The sequence below is a fragment of the Meles meles genome, chromosome 4 (assembly GCF_922984935.1).
Source record: "Meles meles chromosome 4, mMelMel3.1 paternal haplotype, whole genome shotgun sequence".
Taxonomy (NCBI): Eukaryota; Metazoa; Chordata; class Mammalia; order Carnivora; family Mustelidae; genus Meles; species Meles meles.
Window position 1 is genome coordinate 92,431,327 of NC_060069.1, and position 25,950 is coordinate 92,457,276.

General features: G+C 33.6%; 1 long non-coding RNA gene across 1 annotated transcript; it reads left to right on the forward strand.

The window, feature by feature from the left end:
* Nucleotides 1-3,529: 3,529 nt before the first annotated feature.
* LOC123940052 lies at nucleotides 3,530-19,158 on the forward strand. The gene is made up of 3 exons (XR_006818024.1): nucleotides 3,530-3,741; nucleotides 18,152-18,246; nucleotides 18,382-19,158. It is a non-coding gene; the product is annotated as an uncharacterized LOC123940052 (long non-coding RNA).
* Nucleotides 19,159-25,950: the final 6,792 nt, after the last annotated feature.

Consider the following 25,950-nt stretch of genomic DNA (forward strand, 5'->3'; position numbering starts at 1 on the left):
AACTCCACATGGGCTTATTGACAGACTTCGCTTCTTTGTATTCTCAAGTTACTTGATTGTAAAAAGCGCAGCCATCCTCTTGAGAAGTACTGTTAATATTTTGTCCTTCCAGATCGAAGAATTCAAACTTAAAATTAAAAAAAACTTTTGACAATAAGTATATTCAACATAGAAGTGAGTTTTAAATAATATTATATTACAGACAATTTGGAAGATTTAGTCTTCAGAGTCTTATATAAAGTGATTAAGAAATTTGACTGCTACAGCTAAGGACTTTCTGCCACCTTTGCAATAATTTTATTTAACTTGCCTTCAAGCATCCTAAAACTCCATACGATGTGAAGTTATGAGCACAACATCAAATGAGGATTTCCTGAGAAAAGCGTTTGGTGTGATTACCCTGGAAATGTCAACGCTGCTGCTACTGTTGCTGAATTGTAAACTAGGCAAGTCATTACTAAACTACAAAGTTCCTAATACCTTCTTACTTGTCCTGTAAATGTATTTGATTAATACCAGATAATTTATGTGGAAATGCTTTAAAAGAATAAAAGCACTACATACATTTTTATATTTATAGCTAAAATGAATGATTCCATAAGCATTCTTGACGATAAACTGATTAAGCAGAGAGAATAGGAGCTTAGATACTATTTAGGCGACTAGTAACAGGATTTAACAGGTACTGCTTCTGTGTATGAAAAAGATCTTTGGAGTTTTTCATCAGTCTCCAAATCTTTGGAGTTCTATAAGACATCATCTCAAGAATGGATGTAGAAAAGGTTACTAGTCTATACAAGTTGAATTTTGAAAAATAGTTGCTTTGTCCATAAATATGTTGTATTTGTTTAAAAGTCCTGATACTTCCAGTTATCTAGACTTTTATCAAGTGTTTAAAAATTTAATATATTTTTAAGTATATTTTTAAAAAGATTTACAGCTAGGTACTATATTAGGGTTTTGAGAAAGATTAGTAAGTGAGTGTTAAAATACATTGAATGTTAAAGTACATTACCCACCTGTCCTATAAATTACAGGTTGCTTTGGGCTAATGGATTATAAACTAACATCCAGAGCTCTTCCCCATAAGTTTAAATCATGGCAAATAATGTAATTTCCAGTGTATCATAAAATGTTATTTTACAGTAACAGTCACTCTTTTAAAGATACCCATCATCCAATTTTAAAAAGTGAACTAACATTTTGATAGTCTAAGTATTATATTGTATTGCTGTTCTATCCTTTACAGTAATGGTTTTCGGGGACTATTGCCTCCCTCTCGGGACATTTGACCGTATCTGGACACATTTTTGGTGTCCTAGCTAGGAGTAGGGGCTACCTGGTGTCTAGTGGGAGGAGGCCAGGGATATTGCAGAATATCTAGCATTGCACAAAGGAACCCTCAACAACAAAAATTAATCAGTCCAAAATAATGCTATGCCTCTGAAACACAGACCTATAGAATTCTACTCTTATGTAGTATGGTTTTAAGCATCAAAGTCTTGCTGGTTATCATTTTTCGCTGCAGCAAAAAAAAAAAAAAAGTGTGTATTAATATTGGCTGCATATCTTGTGGTCATAATGTTCTAAATGTTAAGTCAGTCCAGGGAAATTTTTTTTTATCATTACAACTATTGATATACAGCTAATCAACATATAAATATTATAATTTTGAATAATTATAAAAAGTAATACTTTGTTGAAATGTATTTCTTGGTGACATCAGGCTTTTAATCATTTAGCTGAAGTTTTCACGGATAAATATTGTTTATTGCTAGCATCTGACAGAGTTCAACATCAGTTGTTTTTCTTTTCATTTTCAGAGATGTAAAGGCCAAAAACATCTTGTTAAGTTGAGAGGAATAAAAAGAATATAGCAGTGTCGTTCAATTCCTTTTATTCCTATTGAGGTATATGTCAAAAATTATGGCATATCATGATTCCGGTGGCCTCTCAGAATATTCTCAATGACATATCAGTTAGGTTCTTTAGTTTAGTTTGATTTAGAATGAAAGCATTAGGATCTCAACTTGGAAAATGATACTTTACCTGGTCATTCATTTTCTCAGTATTGACTTTTAGGTGCCCTGGGCCGTTATGTCCTGGAACAATGCACCGTAGTGAGATTCAGGTTAGATAAGACGTGTTTATTTTGTAAAGGCCAAAAGAGCAATTCTCTGTGTACTGAAGTGGTTGTTTATTAGTAGTTATTTGATGGGTGGATGAATAAACAAGTGAAGGAACACTTTAGGACTAAATATTATTGTAATAATCCAAGCTAGAAATAATGGTTGATAGCAAGGAAGTTGGTGGGAATATTCTGAAGACAGACCTAACATGATTTAATCAAGGAGATGAGTAAAGGAGATGGAAGGAGAAGCATCAGCTATCACTGTGTGGTTTTTATTCTAAACTACCCGAAGATTTACTCTTTGCTGAGGTAGGGGATACTGAGAAGAAAAGAATGAGGCAGCTAGAAATAGACTTCCTCCTGTCCATTTTCTTTAGTGCCACTTTTGTGTTTCTAAGCTTAAGGTAGTTTTGAAACCAATAACTATCCATCAAAATGTAAATAATAATATATATTACTCTGATTCCAATTAAGACATCCCACAAAATGATGGAATCTTTTCCTTTGTTTCTAACTCCATTGACTTTTAGGCAAAGACTTGACAATGTTAATTGTAACTCTTCACTAAGTAATGTTAATAATCTGATTTGTGTATACTAGATTACCTTGAGGACACCTTTTGTAGTTGAAAGCTGGTCAGTGTCTTATTTTTCTTTATTTATTTTAAACACATTTTATTTTATTCTAACTCAACAACTCTACACAGGTATTTTTTTAGGATCGGTTCAATATCAAACAGCTGGCTTCGTTGGGTATATAAAACTCATAAACACCCAAATTACGATTTTGATAATTGAGTTATGTAGTTTTCTGACTTGTGCAGAAGAGTGCAACGTAGCTCAAATGCAACTGCAACCTGTAATTCATGATTTATATTTAATTCAAATTAACATGCTGTGTTATTGGCTAGGTTAACCCAGAGGCACATTTTTCTCTTAGTAAATTTTTAATACTTAATGAGTTTTTTTTCCCATTTTGTTTCAGCAAAGAAAATAATTCATACAAAACCAGAAAAATTAGCACCATTTCAACGACAGGTTACTTTTGTGCCCAGTTGTTAAGATCTTTTGAAAAGTTAATCCAAAATGTGTGACCTGTGTAAATTAACATTATTATTACCTATTTTATGGGTTGGCATACATACTGAAAGTGCCCCTTACTCAGTTTTACCCAAGTTCAAGATCTGAGGGTTCTTAGAGTCCAGTGGATAAAACAGATACATACTTACCTCCTTTATTACATGTCTGTGATAAATGTTGAAGTATAAGCAAATACTGAAAGAGCATAAACAAGTTAGAAATGCCTGTAGTTACCGGCATTATATTTGCATTGATTGCTGTCCAGAGAGGAAGTTGTGTGCACTAGAATAATTTTGTTTCTTTCTCCTTTGACAGCCTGTTTTCTTCTTAAGTCTTACAACCTATGTCTCTTGCCTCTCCCGAGTCTGCGGGCCTGTGCAGATGATGTTCCTGCTACCTCTGGTGGATGATGACAGCTGCAGCCCACTGCTCTGTATAAGCAAGCATGTCAGAAAGCTTGGAGAACCTCAGCTGCCCTTTACAGAACAAAAGCATCCTCTTGAGTAGCTAAAGCTTGGACTTCTAAGTAAGGTATCTTTACCAAGATCCCTTTATGGAAACCACATGTGAAATACCTGCCATAGTCTTCAGCCTTATGGCTATGCCATTTGTAAAGATGAGCCATAGCTGAAGAAGGCCATTTATGTTTTGTACTTGGGTATCAAACATAACATGTATTTAGTGTTCAAAATTATATTGTTCAGATTTTTTTTTTCCCTTACCAAAAGGCTTATCAACTCTGTAGGTAAATAATTAAGAATTCCCAATTTGGGGAACTAAAGATTCTGGCCACCAGTTCTAACATGTGGGATATGTATGTGTGTATGTGTGGGTGGAGGGGTGGTTCCCACATCAACAAGCGATTCTCTCAACACCGACCAGGTATCCAACAATTTAACTCAATTCTGACATTATCTACCTGAAGATAGTATCAGATTCCACAGATTAAGGGCTTAGTCCCCTAAAACTGCCCTCTGTTTTTGACACCAGTTGCAATTCCAGGTGGTTACCTGACTTCAAATGAGCAGCTTTAAATCAGAAGTTCCATGAACAAAGAACTTCCACAATTAAGGTTACAGGTTAAAGACTCAGTCCTACAAGACTGTTTCTGTTGCCACTTCAGATGCCAGTAACAAGTCCAGGTTATCACCTATGCTTTCTTATATACTCCCTCTTCAGGTTTGATTAATTTGTTAGAATGGCTCACAGAACTCAGAGAAGCATTTTATTCACTAGATTACTGATTTACAATAAAAAGATATAACTCAGGAACAGTCAGATGGAAGAGATGCATTGGGCAAGTTATGGGAAAAAATCTAGAGTTTCCATGCCCTCCTCATGTGTGCCACTCTCCCTTGACCATGTGTTCACTAACCTGGAAATTCTCTGAACATCTTTTCAGGTTTTATAGAAGCTGCATTATATAGGTATGATTGATTAAATCATTGGCCATTGGTGACTAATTCAGCCTCCATTCCCTATCCTTTCTTTCTACTCTCTTTCTTCAAGGGATGGGACTAAAAGTTCCAACCCTCTGTTCCTGGTTGGTTCCCTTGGCAACCAGCCTCCATCCTTCTGTGCTTTTCAAAAGTCATCCATTAACATAAACCCAGTTGTGGTGGAAAGAGGCTTGTTATGAGTAACAAGACATTCATTTTTATCTTTATGGCTTTGAAGTGCTTTCAGGAACTGAGGACAAAAGACAAAATATTATAACAAAAGATGTTTTCACTGTTCTTCTGTTTAAAAATTCCAAGGTTTTGGGGATCTGTGAACCAGTAAGCATTGGTGAAGACCAAATATACATTTATTATAAATCACGGTGTCACAGGAACTAATTGTAGAGTTGTCCTGTCATCCAGTGTAATCTAATTACAGAATGTGGTCCATTGAAGTATAAGATCACAACAGATTTACCATCTTCAAAGTATTACTGATTCACTCGGCTGTTGCTTAGATGGACCATCTACTACTTTCTTTTTTTAAAAGTCTTTTATTTTTAAGATTTTTTTTTAAATTTATTTATCTGTGAGAGAGAGTGAAAGAGAGAGCATGAGAGGGAGGAGGGTCAGAGGGAGAAACAGACTCCCACTGAGCAGGGAGCCTGTGTGGGGCCCGATCCCAGTCTGGGATCATGACCTGAGTCAAAGGCAGACACCTAACTGAGCCACCTAAGTGCCCTCATCTGCTACTTTCTATCATTGTGCTACCATGTACTTACTGTAGAAAGTAGACTGCTGTATGGGCTTTTTCCTTCTCCCCCACCCCCGAGGAAATAGTAAAGCTTTGGTTATTTTTTTTAAGAAGTCAGGAATTAAGAATTGAAATCACAGAACTAATACATGTCTTTATTATAAGTAAGTTTCCTTAAAGATTTGCTTGATACTTAGAAAGTAGAACTTAAATATTTATAGATAAATAAAAAATATTGTGTGCTAATCTAATCAGAAGGCAACAAGACCATTATTAGAACTTGTTGATTAAAAATAGCAACTTAGATTAAAATGGAATTTCATGATAATTTGTATTTTTATAGATGTTATATCATTTTAAGGTAAAGTAGCATCTAATTGCAGTTATGAGTTTGCATACTCAGGTGTAAATACAGTAATTGAAGTTCTAGAACTTATATAAAAGCAAGCTTTAAGCTCTATATAAAGGTAGGTTTTTATTTTTGTTACTAGGTTTTGATTCCGAAGTCTTTAAGACACAAATACTTAGTTTTGAACTGTATGTAATGAAAAACAATTGAAAAAAACAGTTATGTAATCTCCAATATCAGGAAAGAAAGAAAAAGTTATTGTTAAAGTCTCAAATTGTTAAAATCTTAAATAGTAAATAGTTAAAACTTTACTATAAAAAATCATTGAATTATAACATATCTGTTTATTCATTTTTTGGAATATATGTTTCTACCAAAATGACTACCAGTGAATTACATTTATTACATTGTTTTTCTCTTGAAGCTGGAAATAACTGCAAAGGAAATTTCAGGGAAAATATTTTAAGAATTTTATTTTAAATATTACTTTCCAATTCCACAGATCTTTTTAAAAGCCATATTTAAAGAGAAATATTTTTCTAATAAAAGATTAGCCTGTCTTTTTTGTATCTGTGGCTTGTATATAGAAATAACGTTTATTGTCTTTATAGTGGCAACAATTCTGATAGTTTGTAGATTCTTTGGATTTTTACACATACCAATTATATGAATTACAGTAGCATCATTTAAAAAATAATTTTTAGGAATAAATCTAAAGAAAATAAGATGGACAACAACTCTATACTGAAAATTACAAATCATTATCGAGAGACCAAAAAAAATCTAAATAAAAGGAGATGGTGATATACTATGTTCAAGGACTAGTAGATTTAATATTGTAAAGATGTCAGATGTAAATATGTTAATTTATAATTCAACATAACCCTCATCAAAATTCCAGCAATTTTTTAAATTAAATTGACAAGCTGAAAACTCACACAGATACAAAGAGCCAGGAATAACCAAGTTATTCTTAGTGAACAACAAGCTGGAGGACTGGGCGCCTCCGTGGCTCAGATGGTTAAGCATCTGCCTTCAGCTCAGGTCATGATCCCAGGGTCCTGGGACCAAATCCCACATCCAGGCTCCCTGCTCAATGGGGAGTCTACTTCTCACTTCCCCCCTTGCTCCCCCTGCTTGTGCTCTCACTCTCTCTGTCAAATAAATAAATAAAAATAAAATCTTAAAAAAAAAGCTGGAAGACTGAGTAAATATAAAGAGTAGAAACACATGCACAGGTGGTCAGCTGATTTATGACAGTCTTGACCTGTGTTTTCACATGCCAAATACCAAAATCAGTTCTAAAGGAAAAATTGAATGTGAATGATAAAATTCTAAAGTTTTTAAAGGAAACAGGAGAACATCTGTTTGATCTTTGGTAGGCTGTGATTCAGGAAATCCCTGAGACTACCCCGAGGTTCAACAATTTACTTAGAAAAACAGAACTCAGCAAAGCTGATATACTCATGGTTACAATTTACTGTAGTGAAAGAATACAGATTAAAATCAGCCACAGGAATAGGTGCATAGGGCAGGGTGCAGGATAGGCCAGGCACAGAGAGCTTTCAGTTCTCTCCCAGTGGCATTATGTGAACAATGCTTGCTTCTTCCAACAGTGATGTGTGGCAATGCACATAGAGTGTTGTCAACCAAGGAAGCTCAACCAAACCTTGATGTCCAGGGTTTTTATTGGGGGTCAGTCACATAGTCATAGCTCTCTTCCCACATTGCTAATCTTAGTCTCCTGCTCTTCCAAAAGTCAGTGTGATATCATATGGGCCAAGGCCCCCACCATAAATCATATTGTTAATATAGACTATTTGGCATAGTTTGAGGCCCCAAGTGAACAAAGACACTCTTTTGAGCAGGACATTCCAGGGGCCTACAGGTTACCTTCCAGGAGCCAGGAATAAGGGCCGTATCTTCTTTGGACAAGATTAATCTTTTGCTACACTTGGGTAAAAGTTCTTAAACAGGAAATATCAAAAACTCTAGACATAAAGATAAAATGATAAATCGGTCTGTATTAAGAATTTTTATTCATTCAGAGAAGATTAACTCAGCGTAGGAGAAAGTATCTCCAATACATATATTTGACAAAAATGTATCTTACTGATTTAGAAATCAGTAAGAAAAAACACCCCAATGATGTGTAGGGGTAGGGGAACAATAAGCGAAAGACTTAAGAGGGAACTTTTGAAAATATAAACCTCACCTTTATTAGTTATTAGCTAACAAATTATAGTCATAATATGACACCACTCTGTACCTAGACAAAAATGAATAAAATGAAAAAGATAGACAATACCAGACTTGACAAAAATGTGGAGCAATCATACCTCTTATACAATGCTAGTGGGAAGGTCAGTCGGTACTTTGGAAAACTGTTTGGCAGTATCTACTAAGGGTGAACATATGCATACCCTATGACCTAGCAGTTTTATTTCTAAGTGTATAGCCAAGGGAAAATTCATGCATTCATTCATCAACAGACATACACTAGAGTATTCATTGCAACACTATAATAGAAAAAAATTGAAGAATATTCAAATGTCCATTAACAAAGAATAGATAAGTTGTGGTATATTCACATGGTAGAATATAATACAGCACTGAGAATTAACAATCTACAGCTATGCAAAATGATGTGGATGAATTCCACAAAATATTGAAGAAAAACCAGACAAGGCAGTTCATTCTGTATTATTGCACTTACATAAAATAGAAAATCAGAAATTAGGAATCAGTTTATTAGTTATTTTAAAGCAATACAAAAGGCATATAGTGACTGAAAGGGGCACAAGAAAGGTTCCAACAACAACTGTTCCAAGAAAAAAACAATAATATACATGGCAATGCAAATCCAAGGAGAAAGACACTTTTTCAAGGAAGCCAAAAAGTGTGCAGAAACCTGATACCTAGATATATTTCAATTTATAAAACAAAATGCTTAGCTTCTCTAAGGTATTTACATTCAAGATACCTGAAGTTTTCCCAGGAATAAGTAGATACTTGATTTGCATTTGCTTTATAGATGATTCTTAAAGAGACAAAGGTAATTAACTTCTTAAGAGGTGGACATAACTTTTAAAAGATTTTTTATGGTGGGGATGCCTGGGTGGCTCAGTGGATTAAGCTTCTGCCTTCAGCTCAGGTCATGATCTCAGGATCCTGGGATGGAGTCTCGCATTGTGCTCTCTGCTCAGCAGGGAGCCTACCTCCCTCTCTCTCTGCCTGCCTCTCTGCCTACTTGTGCGCGTGCTCTCTCTCTCTATCAAATAAATAAAATCTTAAAAAGATTTTTTATGGTCTATACTCATCAAGGTTTCAAAAGCAATGTGCCACCTTTTTGCACAAATAGGGTATGATAAAATATTTTATCATTGCCCCTGGTTCCTGACACAAAGCTCCTAAAGTGTTTGGAGTTTCCTTAGAGATAAATCAGGACTCCAGTAGCTTCAGAATTGGCACTGGTTACCGAAAGACCAAACCATGATTAAAAGTTGGGAACTTTTAGTCTGACTTCTAAATCCCTGAAAGGGGTCAGGGACTGGGGATTGAATTAATCACCAAGAATAATTTAATCAGCCGTGTCTATATAATAATATCTCCATTAAAACCCCTAACTGATGGGATTTGGGAGTTTCCCAATTGAACTCATCTAAGGTGCTGAGTGGGTAGTGCACTCAGGGAGGGGCGGAAGCTCCACATCATAAGCCACCCCTCTGCCTTGCCCTATGCATCTCTTCCATTTGACTGTTCCTGAGTTATGTCTTATATTAAACCAGTAATCACAAGTAGAATGCTTTCTGGAGTTCTGCAAGTTATTCTAGTGAGCTATTAAACCAACAGAGGCAGTCAGAGGAAAACATGAATAATTAGTGTACTGAGCAGAAATGTAGGTACCCTTGGCAGTCTATGTCCCTAGATTCTGAAGTGGGTATGGTCTTGAGGGACTAAGCTCTGAAATTTGAGGAGCCTGATGCTAGCTCTTAAGAGTTGCTGCCAGAATTGAAGTGAATTGAATTGTTAGACACCTAGTTGGTATAAGAATTTGTTGATGTGAAATAAAAAACTCTAAACAAATATCTCTTTTCACAGTGACAGTTGTTATCATCTGAATTGTGACTCCCCCGTTGTTCCCCCATTTCCTATGTTGAAATCCTTACCCCTAGCACTACAGAATGACCATATTTGGAGATGAATTCTTTAGAGAGATGAATAAGCTAAAATGAGACCATTAGCTTGGATCCTAATCCAATCTGACTGGTGTCCTCATAAAAAGAGGAAATTTGGGTGTATAAGCAGACACTAGAGGTGTGTACAAATGGAGAAAAGACGTGAAGAAGGAGCAAATGTGCAGCCATCTCCAAGCAAAGGAAAAAGGCCTCAGAGGAAATCAACATTGCTGGCACATTAGACTTTCAGTCTTCAGAACTTTAAGAAAATAAATTTCTACTGTTTAAGCCACTTAGTCTGTGGTATTTTGTTATGGCAGCCCTAGCAAACTAACACAATTTATTTTTTTCCGATTTTATATGCTTATTTTAGATCAGATTCACTTCCTCTGATTTTATGTGCTTATTTCAGACCGGGGGTTTTAGCTTGGAAATTGAGGAGTGCATTAACTAATATCCCTAGCTCACACTATCCCAACCTAAGGATTTGAATCATAATTTTCATACTTAAAAACAATACATGAATCATACATCAGCAGTATCAAGATCAAGTAGAGGAATATCTCAAAGCACAGAACAAAAACATAAACAGTTGAAAAGTATAAAAGATCAGAGAATAGAAGGACACATACAGAAGACTCAATAGTGAATAACAGGAGTTGCAAAAGGAGGAAGAATAAAAGATGGGATAATATCAACAATTAAACATTTTATTGAAAAAAAAGTTGTCTTGAATTGGAGAAAGATATTTGTTTACAGAATAAAATAGCTCAGGCAGGATTGGTGAAGAAAAACACTGTTGTGGAAAATAAGACCATAGGCTCACAACTTAAAATAAGACTTTGTTAATTTACTAAGAATGATATGGCATCAGCTATTGCAAAGTAATCAACCGATTTCGTAATACATCAAAATTATCATGGTTTGCTTCTACACAATAGTGCAATCAAATTCTAGTTCCAAGATTTACATTATAGTCAACAGGGAAGACAGGACTTCAGTGACCATTAATGAGAAAGGAAATATCAGCTGTCACAAATCAGCAAACAAAACAGTTACCTGAAAGAGGTGCCAGTATCATACAATGAAAAGGTCATGGCAACTATTATTAATATCTGGAGGACCCATCATTTTGTTGAGATTTCAACTTCTTCCACATACTGACTTAATGCTACCTGGTTATAGACATGTTAGAAATAATCTGTATAAATTTCTGAATCCAGAGGATAAAGAAAAGTAAAATTAGCTAATGGAAGAAGACTAATTATGAAAGAAAAAAGAATCAGACAGGAACCAACTCTTTACTTACAGTATTAGAAGTTAGAAAATTTAATATAATTTATATTTAGAGAAAGGACTATATGATCCATTGACTATAATGCAATCAAGATAACATTTATCAGTGTCAAAGAAAGTTGTTTGTAAATATGTGCTGGAATATATCACTCAGCATCACAACTGAGGAAATAGTACACGAAAGACTGTAATCAAACAACAACAAAACCCCCCAGCTCAATACATGGGAAGTTAGGGTAAATGACAGAATGATGAGCTCTGACACATCTGTTACCTAAGGAGATATCTAAACAGATGCAGAGTGACTGAATATGTGTAATATAAATACTAACTGGTATTTCTTGAAGTATAAGTGGCATACTGAATAGGAATCTTGATAATAGACTCTAAAATCAATTAAAATAGATCAAGAAATCCTAGGAACTTGTGGGTGGGGAGAGGAGAAGTGAAAGTGTTCTAAAGGGCTCATCCAGGGAAGGAACAGAGCACCCAGCAAACAGAAATAGGTGGAAACTTATTTGCATATATCCCTTATTTTTGTATGGATTTCATTTTGAATGTATGAAAATGTAATCACCAGTTGCATGAAAAAGTGCAATAGAATTTCATAATTACAAAGAGGAAAAGATAAGAGTAATGATCAAACAGGAAAACTAAGGGAAATAATTAAAGACATATTTTTAAAAATGCAAACAAATAGGGTGAAAGGAATAAAACATGAATGATAAATTTTCCCAATGTATAAAACAGCTTCTCAGATTGGCTTGAAAAAAACAAAACCTATCAATATACTCCTTAAGAAAAAGTGTTTAAACAAAGTAGTGAAGAAATGTTGAAAATCTAAAAATGGCATGAGATAAGCAATTGCATACAGAAAAATTGAGGAAAGACAACATTAATAACAGATAAAGTGAATTAAGGTTAAATGTTCTAAATAAGATAAAGACTCTGCAATGACAAAGGCACAGTTTACAAAGCATATAACAGTTATAAGTCAGTTTTTAAGGTATTACCAGCTTCAAATTTACTGTTCAATATTTTGCTTTGTAATTCTGGAATTAGAACTCTGAGAAGAATTTCTGATTTGTCAGTTTGCTCCCTGTTGAGCTCTGGCAATAAGGGACGATAAAGGGTTATCAAAAGATAGAAGATGAAAGAAACTGTTCTTTTTCATACCATTTGTATCTTGTTCCTATTAGCATCACCCTAATACATCTTTACTCTGCAGTGACATTTCTTTAAAGTAGCAGCAGCTGACTGCAGTTTTCTGAATACCATGTTTATTGTGCCACTTCAGGTAAACCAACATTAATGGTCTTCCAGTTTTTTTTTAGGGTTAAACCCCAATCCCAGGAGTGCACTCATCTGAGCTCAGAAATGCCAGCATCAACCAACAGTACACCCTTCTTTGGCATCTCAGCTCTGGATATTGTCATTGCTTCTGCAGTTTCTAGCTCTGTGTTATTCAAGGGTTCTTGTCATGCCTTTTGGTTCTTTAATACCTAACTTTTAGATTTTTTATATTGCATTATCTCATTTAAATAACTCTAAGAGGGCACATGGGTAGCTTAGTCATTAAGCATCTGCCTTTGGTTCAGGTCAAGATCCCAGAGTCCTGGGATTGAGCCCTCCATTGGGCTCTCTGCTCCGCGGGGGCTCCCTGCCAAGTGGGAAGTCTGCTTCTCCCTCTCCCACTCCCCCTGCTTGTGTGCTCGCTCTCTCTCTCTCTCTCTCTAATAAATAAATAACATTTTTTTAAAAAAAATTAAAAAATAAGTTTTTGAGAAGATGGTCAGGGAGTTGATACCATAGATTTGAGATTTTTTTTTTTTTTTTTTTATTTGACAGAGAGAAATCACAAGAGAGGCAGGCAGAGAGAAAGGGAAGCAGGCTCTCCACTGAGCGGAGAGCCCGATGTGGGACTCGATCCCAGGACCCTGAGATCATGACCTGAGCTGAAGGCAGCGGCTTAACCCACTGAGCCACCCAGGCGCCCAGATTTGAGATTTTTTAAATTCCCACATAAAAACAAATTTTACAGTTATAATGTATTATAAAGCCAACAACGAATAATATTTACAAACAAATAAGACAACAGTGTATCCTTACAAGCTTCAAAATAGAAGCAGGTGGAGAAAAGCCATCAGTAGACATGAGACCTGTATCTTCTGGGTGTCTATGCGGGGAAAAGCAGAGAGAAGTAATGGGGTATTTGATGGACCTGAGGACAGAGGAGCCCCACATAAACTAAAAAGTATTCACTGGAAATCATGGCAATTCAATCTGGGAACAGTAACTAAAACTGGAAGGGATTTAGCATATATTAATAACCAGTAAGTCTTAAGAGCTGGCTAATTCCCATAAGTTCTCATAGGGCTTCCTCCAAGTACAAGGCTTCATACTGAAGAGAAATTGCTGTGATAAAACAACATTTTTCAGATTAGAAACAACTGAAATGAAGGAAAAAGAAGGTCTAGATAAAACAGAAAAGGAAGCAGCTAGAAACTGCCCCAACCAAGCCATTATAGTTTTACTAATACATGGAAACAACATAAAAAAGGATCTCATAACTAGTTAGAAAAGCTATCTGAACTAAATCTAAGAAATCATGAAAATTAAATTTATATAAAAGTAAGAATAGAAAATAAAAATAGAAAACTTTTTAAAAAAGATTTTATTTATTTATTTGACAGAGAGATCACAAGTAGGCAGAGACGCAGGCAGAGAGAGAGGGGGAAGCAGGCTCCCTGCTGAGCAGAGAGCCCGATGCGATGCAGGGCTCGATCCCAGGACCCTGAGATCATGACCTGAGCATAAGGCAGAGGTTTAACCCACTGAGCCACCCAGGTATCCCATGAAATAGAAAACTATTGAAGTCAAATACTAGGCAAGTATCTGTAAGAAAATATGACAATAATAGAATAGCCCTGCAGGCAAAGAAAACACACTAGAAAGACATACTGAACATACATGCAAATGGAAACATATCATTTCAAAATGAGTTAAAAATATTAGGAAAAGATAGAAGGTATGTAAAAACAAGAATCAGAACTAGAAAAACTCAAATTAGCTGATATAACTCAAAAGATAAAAATCTATTTGAGAATTGATGAATAAACTAGAGAAAGCATATACTCAAGTACAACAAATATCTTACTAGAAACAGATTAAAAGAAAGACTTAAAATAACAAAAACAAAATGAGATAAAAAGGATTTGAGAGAAAATGACAAATATTGGGAGATATAAAAAGATTTGACATATGGAAATGGTAATAGAATAGAAATTTAGGTAATAGAACAAATATAAAAAACTTGCTTGCTGAGGGGTGCCTGCGTGGCTCAGTTGTTGAGCATCTGCCTTTGGCACAGGTCGTGATCCTGGGATCCTGGGATCAAGCCCCACATCAGGCTCCCTGCTCAGCAGGAGGCCTGCTTCTCCCTTTCCCACTCCCCTTGCTTGTGTTCCCTCTCTCGCTGTCTGTCTCTCTCTGTCAAATAAATAAATAAAATCTTGGAAAAAAAAAAAAAGAAAAACTTGCTGAAAGTATTATTATAAAATAGGTGTTAAAATAGCATACTGTTAACTGATAATATCAACCCAGAACAACAAAGACCAAGACATATTCTAATAAAATGGACTTAAACAGAAAAAAATCCTTTGGGAATCTAGGGAAAAGAGCATATATTTAGTAAGGGCATCAAAATGATATTACCATGAGATTATTTTTTAGCATCAATACTCTAAGCCAAAAATATAAGAGTAACACATTTAAAATACTTAAGTGTAACAAGGTATAAGTAGGATAAAGCAAATGAGTAATAATGATATATTCTATATCTATTCTTTTGTGTGGCCTTGAGAACCAGGATTCTCAGTGTGGAAGAAACAAAGTACAGGTATAAAATTAAAAAGGTCATATAAAAACCATGTAGTTCTGAATTTGTAAAATCCTAGAAAAAAAAAATTACCAACCAGTAGCAAATAGTGGCCCTAGTTTCCAGACTATTATTTGGACATACCTTGTTTGTTTGTTTGTTTGTTTGTTTGTTTAAAGGAAACCATGACTGCTTCAAGAAATTACTTATGATGAAATTAGCAGACACATTCTTTAAAATATAAATATTTTGAAAGATTTATAGGAAAACATGAAAATGAGAGGAATGGAAGATATGAAAAACCCTAAAATGAAACATTTAGATCTAAAAAATATATCCAAATAGAGAAAAACATAAAACAAAAACAATAAATGAGCTTAATGGCTGACTGTACACTTAAAATAAGAGATAAATGAACTGAAGATATAACAAATAACAACAAGCTTTGAAGCTAAAGGACAAAGAGCAAAAGGGATGAAAGTAAATGAATACATTGATTCTTGTGACTGTACGACAATATCAAGTATCAAGTAATCTAAAATAAGTATAGATGGTGTCCCAGAAGAGGGGAGCAGAAAATTTTTTAATGAAATAACAGTCAAATATTTTTCAAATTTGAAGAAAATTGTATATGCACAACAGCCTGAAGTCTAGTGAGTCCTTAGCAGAGTGAACACCAAGAAAATCATACCAATGTATGTATTTTAAAATCATACCAATGTGTGTATATACATACATACCAATGTATGTATGTACATATCAATGTAAATTATTGAAAATTAATGACAAAAAAAATTTAAATGAGCCAAAGACAAAAAAGGCATTTTACATGTAGTGCAATTAATAAATATAAGAATTCACATTGACTTTTCATTAGAAACAATATAAGCTGGAGGGCAATGGAAAAACATCTTCAAAGTACTGAAAGAAAGAAAGATCTATAACCAGATTCTATATCTAGTTAAAATATCCTTCAAAAATGAAGGCAAAGTAAAGACATTTTCAGACAAAGCTAAGAAAATACATCACAAACCAACACTATAAGAAATGATAAAGGAGGTTATTTTAGACTTAATAAAAATAATGCCAGATGGAAATGTGGACCTACACAGATGTTCTAACAACCCAATTAAAGGCAGAGATTTTCAGGTTAGGTAAAAAGGCAAGGCAAATTTTATGGTGTGCACAATAATCACTTTGAATATGAAGACAATGGTAGGTCTTTAGTAGTTAAAAGAAAGCTAACATGGCTATATTGATATCAGAAAAATAAACTTCAGGTGAAATGGTATTACCAAAGAAAAGAATGTCATCTTGTAATAATTAATGGATCAATTAATCAAAAGGGATACAAGTCTTGAATGTATATTCACCTAACAAACTGAGTTTCAAAATGCATGAAACCAAAACTACGAGAACTGAAAGGAAGATTACATTAATCTATAATTATGGTTGAAGATTTCAACACTGTTTAGTAACTGATGAAAGAAGTTGACAGCAAATCACTAAGTTTATAGAAGATATGAACAACAATATCATCCTGCTTAACCTAATCGAAATATAGAAAACTACATCCAGCAAAAAAAACATGTTCCTGTCGAGTACACAGAAAATACTCATCAAGATAGATTATATATTGAACCACAAAAACATTCCAGTAAATGTAAGGTAGTCAATATCATACAGCATTATTCTCTGACTGTAATTAAATGAAATATAAAAATAATAAAAAATTTATCTGTAAGTAAATACCTAAATATTTGAGAATTAATTATACAGGTTTAAATAACCTATGATTCAATGAATAAATAACATGGTAATTTAGAAAATATGTTGAACTGAACTGAAATGATATGAAATTATTTTTTAATTATAATGAGAATACACATCAAAACTTGTAGAGTGCAACTAAAGTGATTCCTAGAAGGGAGTTTATAGCTTTATAATAATAGTAAGAGAAAACATTTTAAAAATCAATGATCTATTTTAAAGAGCTGAAAATTAAGGCCAATGTAAATAGAATGAATGAAATAAAGAATAGAATTATGAATTAAACAATAAATAGAAAAAAGTGTAGTGAACAAAGAGCTAGTTCTTTGAAAAGATCATAAAATTGATAAACCTCTTGCTAGAATGATCAAAAAAATGAAGGAAGATAAAAAATGTCAAATATAAGGGAATGAAAAAGGATAAATCCCTATGGAGCTTATATATACTTAAAAGAATAATAACTACCTATTTTGTGGGGAAAAAACTGACTACTTAAAACTGATAAAATTGAAAATAATCTGAAAGATCAAATTAACAAAATTGGCACAGAAAAAAGATACATGTGAAAAACTCTCCCATTAAATATGAAATTTATTTTTTAAAACTACCCACCTTTAAAACAAAAACAAAGTCATTAGTCTTACATATAGGAATGGTAAATTAAAGAAAAGATTGAAAGAAAAGTGACACTAATCTTATATAGATTTGAGAAAACAGTGGGAATAAAATACTTCCAATACTGCATTTTAGGAGACCAACATTGTCCTAATACTTAAAACTGGACAGAGATGTTACAAGGAAATAAAATTACAGGCCAATATCCTTTATGAACATAGTGCAAAAATTCTTATCAAAATATTATAAATCGAATCTAGTAATACATAAAAATAATGTATCCTTACCAAGTAGTATTTATCCCAGATACACAAAATTGATTTAACTTTCAAAAAATACAGATATTTAACTTGAAATAGATCAGCGATCTGAATATAAAAGCTAAAACATGAAACTTCTAGAAGAAAGCCAAGTAGAAAATCGTTATAAAACTGGAGTAGACAAAGATTTTTGAGATAAAACACCAAAAATTCCCATGATAAAAGCAAAAAATAATAAGCTTATCACAATTAAAAACTCTTTAATTTTTTAAAATGTCTTTTGTAAATTTTAATATATTCTTTAATAAAATAAGGAATTAAAGTGGGGAACTGGTCACAAAGGTTATTGAGAGAGTGGGCATGTGGGATCTGAGATGTAATTGGTTGAATATGTAAATTTCAGGCATCCATGAGGAGATCATCCTGACTCTGTTGACATCCTGAAGTAATGCTCAATGCCAAGAAATCTCCTTGACCTTTAAAAATCTATTTGGCAAGGTAAGGCCATACTTCATCCCAAGGTAGAATGTGAAAGCAGCTATATACCTTAGGACTAACTTAAAATCTATTATTCTTTTGCAAACATCACTTATTGTTTGATTCTGACTTTCCTACTCTTTTTCTTCTTTCCAGTTTCTTCTCAATCATCAGCTATTGATTAACAGTGCTCATCCAACTCATCCTTACTGAATTGTCTTTCTTTGCTTGATGCTTTAGAAGTGCTGAAAGAGCCCATAGTGATAACTGCCTTTCTTCTTTTCTTCTGTGCTTCCCACTCAGGATTGTTTTATTATCCATTTCCTAGGTGTAAACCTGTATTATAGTGTGTTTTGTTATGACACAGTTGCAGTCTCCATTCCTTTCAGAGTGGTCTTAAGAAAAGAAATGTTAGGTTTTGCAACAGTGTTTTTATTTTTTTCCAGTTTTATTGAGATATAATTGATACATAGCACTGTATAAATTTAAGGTGTATAGCATGATTCAACTTACATATTTGTGAAAAGATTACCACAGTAAATTTAGGTAACTTCCATCATCTCATATAGATTAAAAAAAAAAAAAAAGAAAAAGAAAATGTTTTTTTCCTTGTGATGATAACTCTTTACTCTTTTAACAGCTTTCAAACATACCATAGAGCAGTGTTAACTGTAATCATGTTTATTACATCTGTAGTACTATTTATCTTATAACTGAAAGTTTGCTCCTTTTGACACCTTCATCCAATTCCACCCTCCACAACCCACTGTCTCTGGTAACCACAAATCTGATCTCTTTTTTCATGACTTTGGAGGGGTTTTTGTTTGTTTATTTCTTCAGATTCCACATATAAGTGAGATCATATGATATTTGTCCTTTTTAACTTATTGCACTTAGTATAATATCCTGAAGGTCCATCACTGTTTTCCCAAATGACAGGATTTTGTTTTTTTTTTTTTTTGATGGCTGAATATTCCACTGAATGTGTATTATTTATGTATTATGAATGTATTACCACAACATCTTTATCCATTCATCCATGAATGGACACTTGGGTTGTTTCTGTGTCTTAGCTATTATAAATAATGCTACCATGAACATAGGAGTCCAGATATTTTGACAGTGTTTTCATTTCCTTCAAATACATTCCCAGATGTGGAATTGCTGGAGCATATGGTAGTTCTAATTTTAAGTTTTGGAGGAACCTCCTTACTATTTTCCATAGTGGCTATACCAATTTACGTTTCTACGAACGGTGCGCATGTTCCCTTTTTTCCACATCCATATGACAATTTGTTATCTCTATCTTTTTGATTTTGCTGTGAGGTGATACTGTGATTTTGATCTGGATTTCCCTTTGGGATACTGAGCATGTTTTCATGTATCTATTGGCCATTTTTATATTTTCTTTGGTCACATTTTTTTATTGGATTTTGGGGGGTTTCTATTGAGTTGTATGAATTCTTTATATGTTTTGGGTATTAGCCTTTTATCAGATATATAGGTTGCAGATATTTTTCCCATTTTGTAGGCTGTCTTTTTGCTTTGATCAAATTTTTTTTTGTTTCTTTGTTTTTGTTTTCTGTGCAGAACTTTTTAGTGTTAGGCGACCCACTCATTTATTTTTTACTTCCTTGCTTGTACTTAAGGTGTTATACCCAAAAAGATCATTGCCAAGACCATTTCAAGATTTTTTTCCTTGTGTTTTCTTCTAGGAGTATAAGGTTTCCAATTTTATCTTTAAGTCTTTAAACTATTTTGAATTCATTTTGTGTGGTATAAGATAAGGGTTTAGTTTAATTTCTTTACATGGGAATATCCAATTTTTCTATCCATTTATTGAATAGACTGTCTTTCCTTCATTGCGTATTCCTGGCTCTCTGGTCAAATATTTGTTGACTGTATACACGTGGGTTTATTTTTGCGTTTTTGATTCTGTTCCATTGGTCCATATGTCTGTTTTAATGCCAGTATGATATGATTTGGTTACTATAGCTTTAAAATATAGCTTGAAATCAGGAAGTATGATGCCTCCTATTTTTTTCTTTTCTCAAGATAATTTCTGCTTTTTAAAACACCCCATTAAGAAAATGAGAAGGCAAGCCATAGATTGGGAGAAAAAGTTATATATATATAAAATACCTTATATATTTATAATTATATTTTATATAAAATTATCTATTTGTAAATAATATATAACTGGTAAATAAATGCTGAAAAGTTATTCATTATCAATAGTCAGAAAAATGCAAACTGAAACCCAGACGACCAAATGACTATAAACCCTTTAATTCGACCAAGATGAAAAGAACTAGGAATATCAAGTATTGGAAAGAATGTGAAACAACAGAAACTCAAACATTGCTGGTGGTATTGAAAAACTGCACATTTTAGAACACTGTTTAACAGTTTTACAACATCTTAGAAAACATTTACACAAATAAGTCAATGTCAAGAAATAGCCAAAAATTTACCCTATTCCAAAAATGAGGAGAAAATTTTATAGAATTTCATCCCAGTAATAATCAGTGCTGGAAGGCTATGAAACATCATTTACATTTCCCCAGAAAAAGAAAGAACATACAAAGAATTTGATACGAAACCAAATTATTGCACAGGTTTAGGCTAACCGACGTTATAAACCTATAAAAATCATAGGATAAATTATATCACTTTTTTTTTTTTTTAGATTTTATTTATTTATTTGTCAGAGAGAGAGACAGAGAGAGAAAGATCACAAGTAGGCAGAGAGGTAGGCAGAGGCAGAGGGAGAAGCAGGCTCCCTGCCGAGCAAGGAGCCCAATATGGGACTCGATCCCAGGACGCTAGGATCATGACCTGAGCCGAAGGCAGCTGCTTAACCAACTGAGCCACTCAGGCGTCCCCACTTTTAAAAAGGAAACCACTGAAATTATTAAAAAGAAAATAAGCCTAAAGCTAAACCAAAGAAAAAACAGAAACTTGTAGCAAACATTTAAGAAGTAAAAGAAGAACGGGTGCCTGGGTGGCTCAGTCAGTTAGGTGTCTGGCTCTTGATCTTAGCTCAGGTCTTGATCTCAGGGTTGTGAGTTAAAGCTTTGCATTGGGCTCCACACTGGGCATGGAACCTACTTAAAAAAAAAAACCAAAAAACAACAATAAAAAACAAACCCATAAAATAATTTGACAGAACTAAGTCCAAACATATCTCTCAGATGAATAAATTTACATGGAATAAACTTACCTAGTAAAAGAGAAAACTCTTAGATTGAATCACAAAGCAAACCCAAGTATAAGCTATAGATTAAAGAGATCTAATCCAGAAAAGTTGAAAATTAATAGTTGGTATAGACATAACTTCAAGTATCCACAAAATAAAAATAGGGGATATTTGTGCATGTTTTTCCCCAGTTTTACTGAGAAAGAATTGGCATACGTCACTGTATAAGCTTACGGTGTACAGCATGATGACTTGATTTCCATGTATTGTAAAATGATTCTACAATAGGTTTAGTTAATATCCACCATCTCATGTAGATAAAATAAAAAGGAAAAGGAAAAAACAATGTCTCCTTGTGATGAAAACTCTTAGGTTCTACTCTCAACAACTTTCCTACATACCATACGGCAATGTTAACTATAGTCATTATGCTGTATATTATATCTGTATTATTACTTTATATGATAAAGATAATTATAAGATATAAGATAAACATAAGATAACTAGAAGTTTATACCTTTTGACCACCTTCTTCCAGTTCCCACTCCTACCATCCTTGCCTCTGGTAATCAATTATGATCTCTTTCTATGAGTTTAATGTTTGTTTTTGTTTGTTTGTTTTTTCTGGATTCTGTATATAAATGAGATAATACTGAATTTGTTTTTTTCTGTCTGGCTTATTTCCCTTAGCATAATGCCTTTAAGTCCCATTCATGTTGTTGCAAATAGCAGGATTTCCTAATATTTATGGCTGAATAATATTCTGATACATGTATATACATATATTCCATTATATATATATAATATTCCATTATATAGATGTAATTATAACTAAGTATAAATAAATATATGTATGTGTGCATATGTGTGTGTGTGTGTGTGTGTGTGTGTGTGTATATATGTCCCGCATCTTTATCCATTCATCCATCAGTGGACACTTAGGTTTGTTTTTATTTCTTGGTGATTGTCAATAATGCTGCTATGAATATGGGGCTACAGATATCTTTTCAAGTTAGTGTGCATGTTTATATATATCAATTTTTTTCACACTAATTGTTAGATGCTTATCAATCCAATTTCCTCTTCCACATGGGGAAACTACATTTCCCAGTCCAAACTTCAATATGGGTATAGCCTGGTGACTGGATTCTGACTAAAGTAATGTGGTGGACAGGATACACCCACTTGCATGTCTGACAATAAAATGTTTCATGCAGTCTTCTCACTTTTTCCCTTGATTAACGATAAGCAAAAGACCAACATAAAATTCTGAGGGGGCCATAGAACATGACTTGAACTAATTTGCTCTTTTCTAAATATCAGTATGTAGTTGATAGAGTATACTTATTCCTCTAGAAGGTATGGCCCTCCACATAAGCAGGTGACATCTTCAGGGGTGATTTCCTCCTTCTGGGGGCTCTACTTAAATCCCAACTATCAGATATCCTTAAACTTCAGGCTAAAGGTAATGTTGAAATATTGCTGAGAGTAGTGCAATATAAAAACCATTTTCATTCACCTACTTTCCACCATATAGAGTTTATGAATCATCAAAGTCTTATACAACTATTAATAATTTCAGGTCAGTCCAACCATTTGATGGGAATGATCTCATTCCTGTCATATCCCTTTGTCTATATAATTTCTTTTGCTATATTGTGTACTAACTCTTGGTATAGGGTTATGATTTGGGGTTCTTCTGGTAGCTGATCTTTTAACTATAAACTAGTTGCCAACTCCTAGTTACCACTTTTATTGCTAAATATATCTTGTTACTATCTCCCGGAACCACTTTTCAAATCTTTTATTTAACCCATAGGCAATCCTATGATTTTCTTTCATACAAAGTGGAATTTTCTCTTTTTTTTCTCTTTAAGATGTAAAGAATTTCTGGCTATGATATTTATAGATTTTTTTGCAGATCTGGTGGTTGTAACTAGTGATAAAGAGTCAAATTATATCAATGTATTAAAATGTATTTGAGCAGTAAAATAGCACCACATTTTAGATTTCAAAGTCCTATTGAACTGCTCTAAAATCTCAGCCTTAACCAATCACTGTTGACAAAATGATGGATGTTATACTCTTTTAAAAGTTTCCTTATGAGATTATTTAAAATTCCCCCTGCTTTCCCTATCCCATATGTCTGGAGTGTCTATGCTTCATTGGCCCAAATCAAATATTGCTTTAGGAGTTTGGGCAATATAATGGCCTCCTTTGTCTCTTAGACCCTTCGCTAAGGTAAAGTTTAAAAGTACATCATTGAATGTTAAATCATCCTCTGTTACACTTGTAAAACTGGCTCATATTCTCCATTTTTTTTTTTACTTAAAGATTATAGTACCTGATTTAATTTTCCTTCTGTTTCTCCTTACCTGTTTCTGAAAAATAGGAGACACAGCCTGTTAACGAATAGTCCCTAAAAAATAGTAAATTCCTAAACAAGCATTGGGCCTTGTTAAATGATGAGAATTTATTAAAATAGTGGTTGTGTTACTTGTTTAAAGCTGCCATAATAAAGTATCACAAACTAGGTGGCTTATAGAAAGAAGACAAAATCTAATGTCTCATAGTTTTGGAGGCTAGAAGTCTAAAATCAGGTGTCTACAGGGTTATGCTCCCACTGAAGCCTGTAAGGGAATCCTCCCCATCATATCATTCGAGCTTTTGTTTGCCAACAATTTTTGGCATTCTTTGGCTTATAGAAGCATTACTCCAGTCTTCTGTCTTCATGTGGTATTCTCCCTACATCTCCTGCTGGAAGATTTTCTCCTTTTGAAGGTCAGACTTCTGGAACAGTAGTTTGTGGGTACAGGAAGCAAAAAACTTGCTAGTGGATACTAGGAATGATGGTGAGTGATGCCACTCCCATATCATCTAGGAGGATATTTCTGTCTAAATTAGTATCCTGTATACTATGTTGTTTTTCCCTTAGGCAGTATTCATAGGTCCAGGAATCTGGGGATAGAAATGGGAATGAATCCTGTTACTGATTGATACAACTATTTTCCATAACCTAAAGGCTGACCAGTAATAACGTTTTACTAATTAGTTAAAATTAACTCTCTTAACAACAACAACAAAAAACCTCTCAGTAGAAAATAATTAGTAAAATAAATACATAATTATATATTGCTTATACTGTAAATTTTTAGAAGAATTAAGTAACTGCTTATTTGTGTCTTCTCTGAATTATTTATAGTTTTTTTCCCCTCCATCTGTCAGTTGTTACTCCTCAATCTTACCATATCAAATACCTCATTTATCCCTATCAGAGAGGGAAAAAGATAAACCCAATCACCTGAGCAGCTCAAGAAAAAATAATACCTCCACTGAAACAAGTAAAAAAAAAGAGACAAGATTTTTGACTTTATATTCTTGAGTTTGCTGTACTAGCTTATCATAGTGAGGTTAGTATCATTGTCATTCACTTTGAGTTTTTGAGTATAGGATATATATTTACCAATAGAAAAGTATGTGGACACTATGCCATAGTTTATTCACCTCTCCTTTGTGTGTTTATTTTTGAAATACTTTTATGTATATTGTATTGTTTAAACAAAAGATCTTTGAAGTAGATTTATTGCCTTTTTAAATAAGAAAACTAAGGTTTAAGGCAGTTAAACAATTTGTGTTCAGACATGTAACTAGTTTAGTGGCAAATATGAAGCTCAAAATCTACTTTTTTTTCCCACTACAACTTAGCTTTGGAATAACTTTACAAATGGAATGCTCTAGCAAATATTGTAATAAAGACTAATATATTAAAATTCTCCTTTTAAAATTTTAAAACTAATGCTGCTTGTATGAATCTTGTTCTAAAAAATACAATAGCTTAAGATCTAATTTTCATTCATCGTTTACTTCTGTTTTTTTTTTAAAAAGTTTATGTATTTATTTATTTATTGAGAGAGAGAGAGAGTATGTGTGTGTGTGTGTGTGTGTGTGTGTGTGTGTGTGTGTGTGTGTGTGCAGGGGGAAGGAACAGAGGGGGAAGGAGAGGGAAAGAATCTCAAGCAGACTCACACTGAGCACAGAGCTCAAGGTGGGACTTGATCTCACGACCCTGACATAATGACTTGATCAGAAACCAAGACTTGGCGGCTTACCTGACTGAACCACCCAAGTGCCCCTTTTCATCATATACTTCTAAAAACTACCTCTGGATTATTTGAATATTAAAGTAAATGATAAAACAATTCTAACAAAAACCAGTTACAGCTGAAAATTATCATTTCTTAATCACAAAAATAGTTTTTTAGTTATAATTTAAGAAGACCTCATGCATCATCCAAAATAATTTTCAAAATTACTTCATGTATTTATCCCAAGGATATTTAACAAGTTGTAGGGGCAATATTTCCTTTTATTTATGTTTTCTGTAGTAAAGGATCGCAGGTCATCAGGTACCAGTGTTTAGGTCACAGGTATAACTCCTAAAAGAAATAATCTACTTAGAAAGGAAATGACTGCCCACTTTGTTTAAAATCAGTCCTGTGTGTTAATTTAAGAGAGGAAAAAGTATA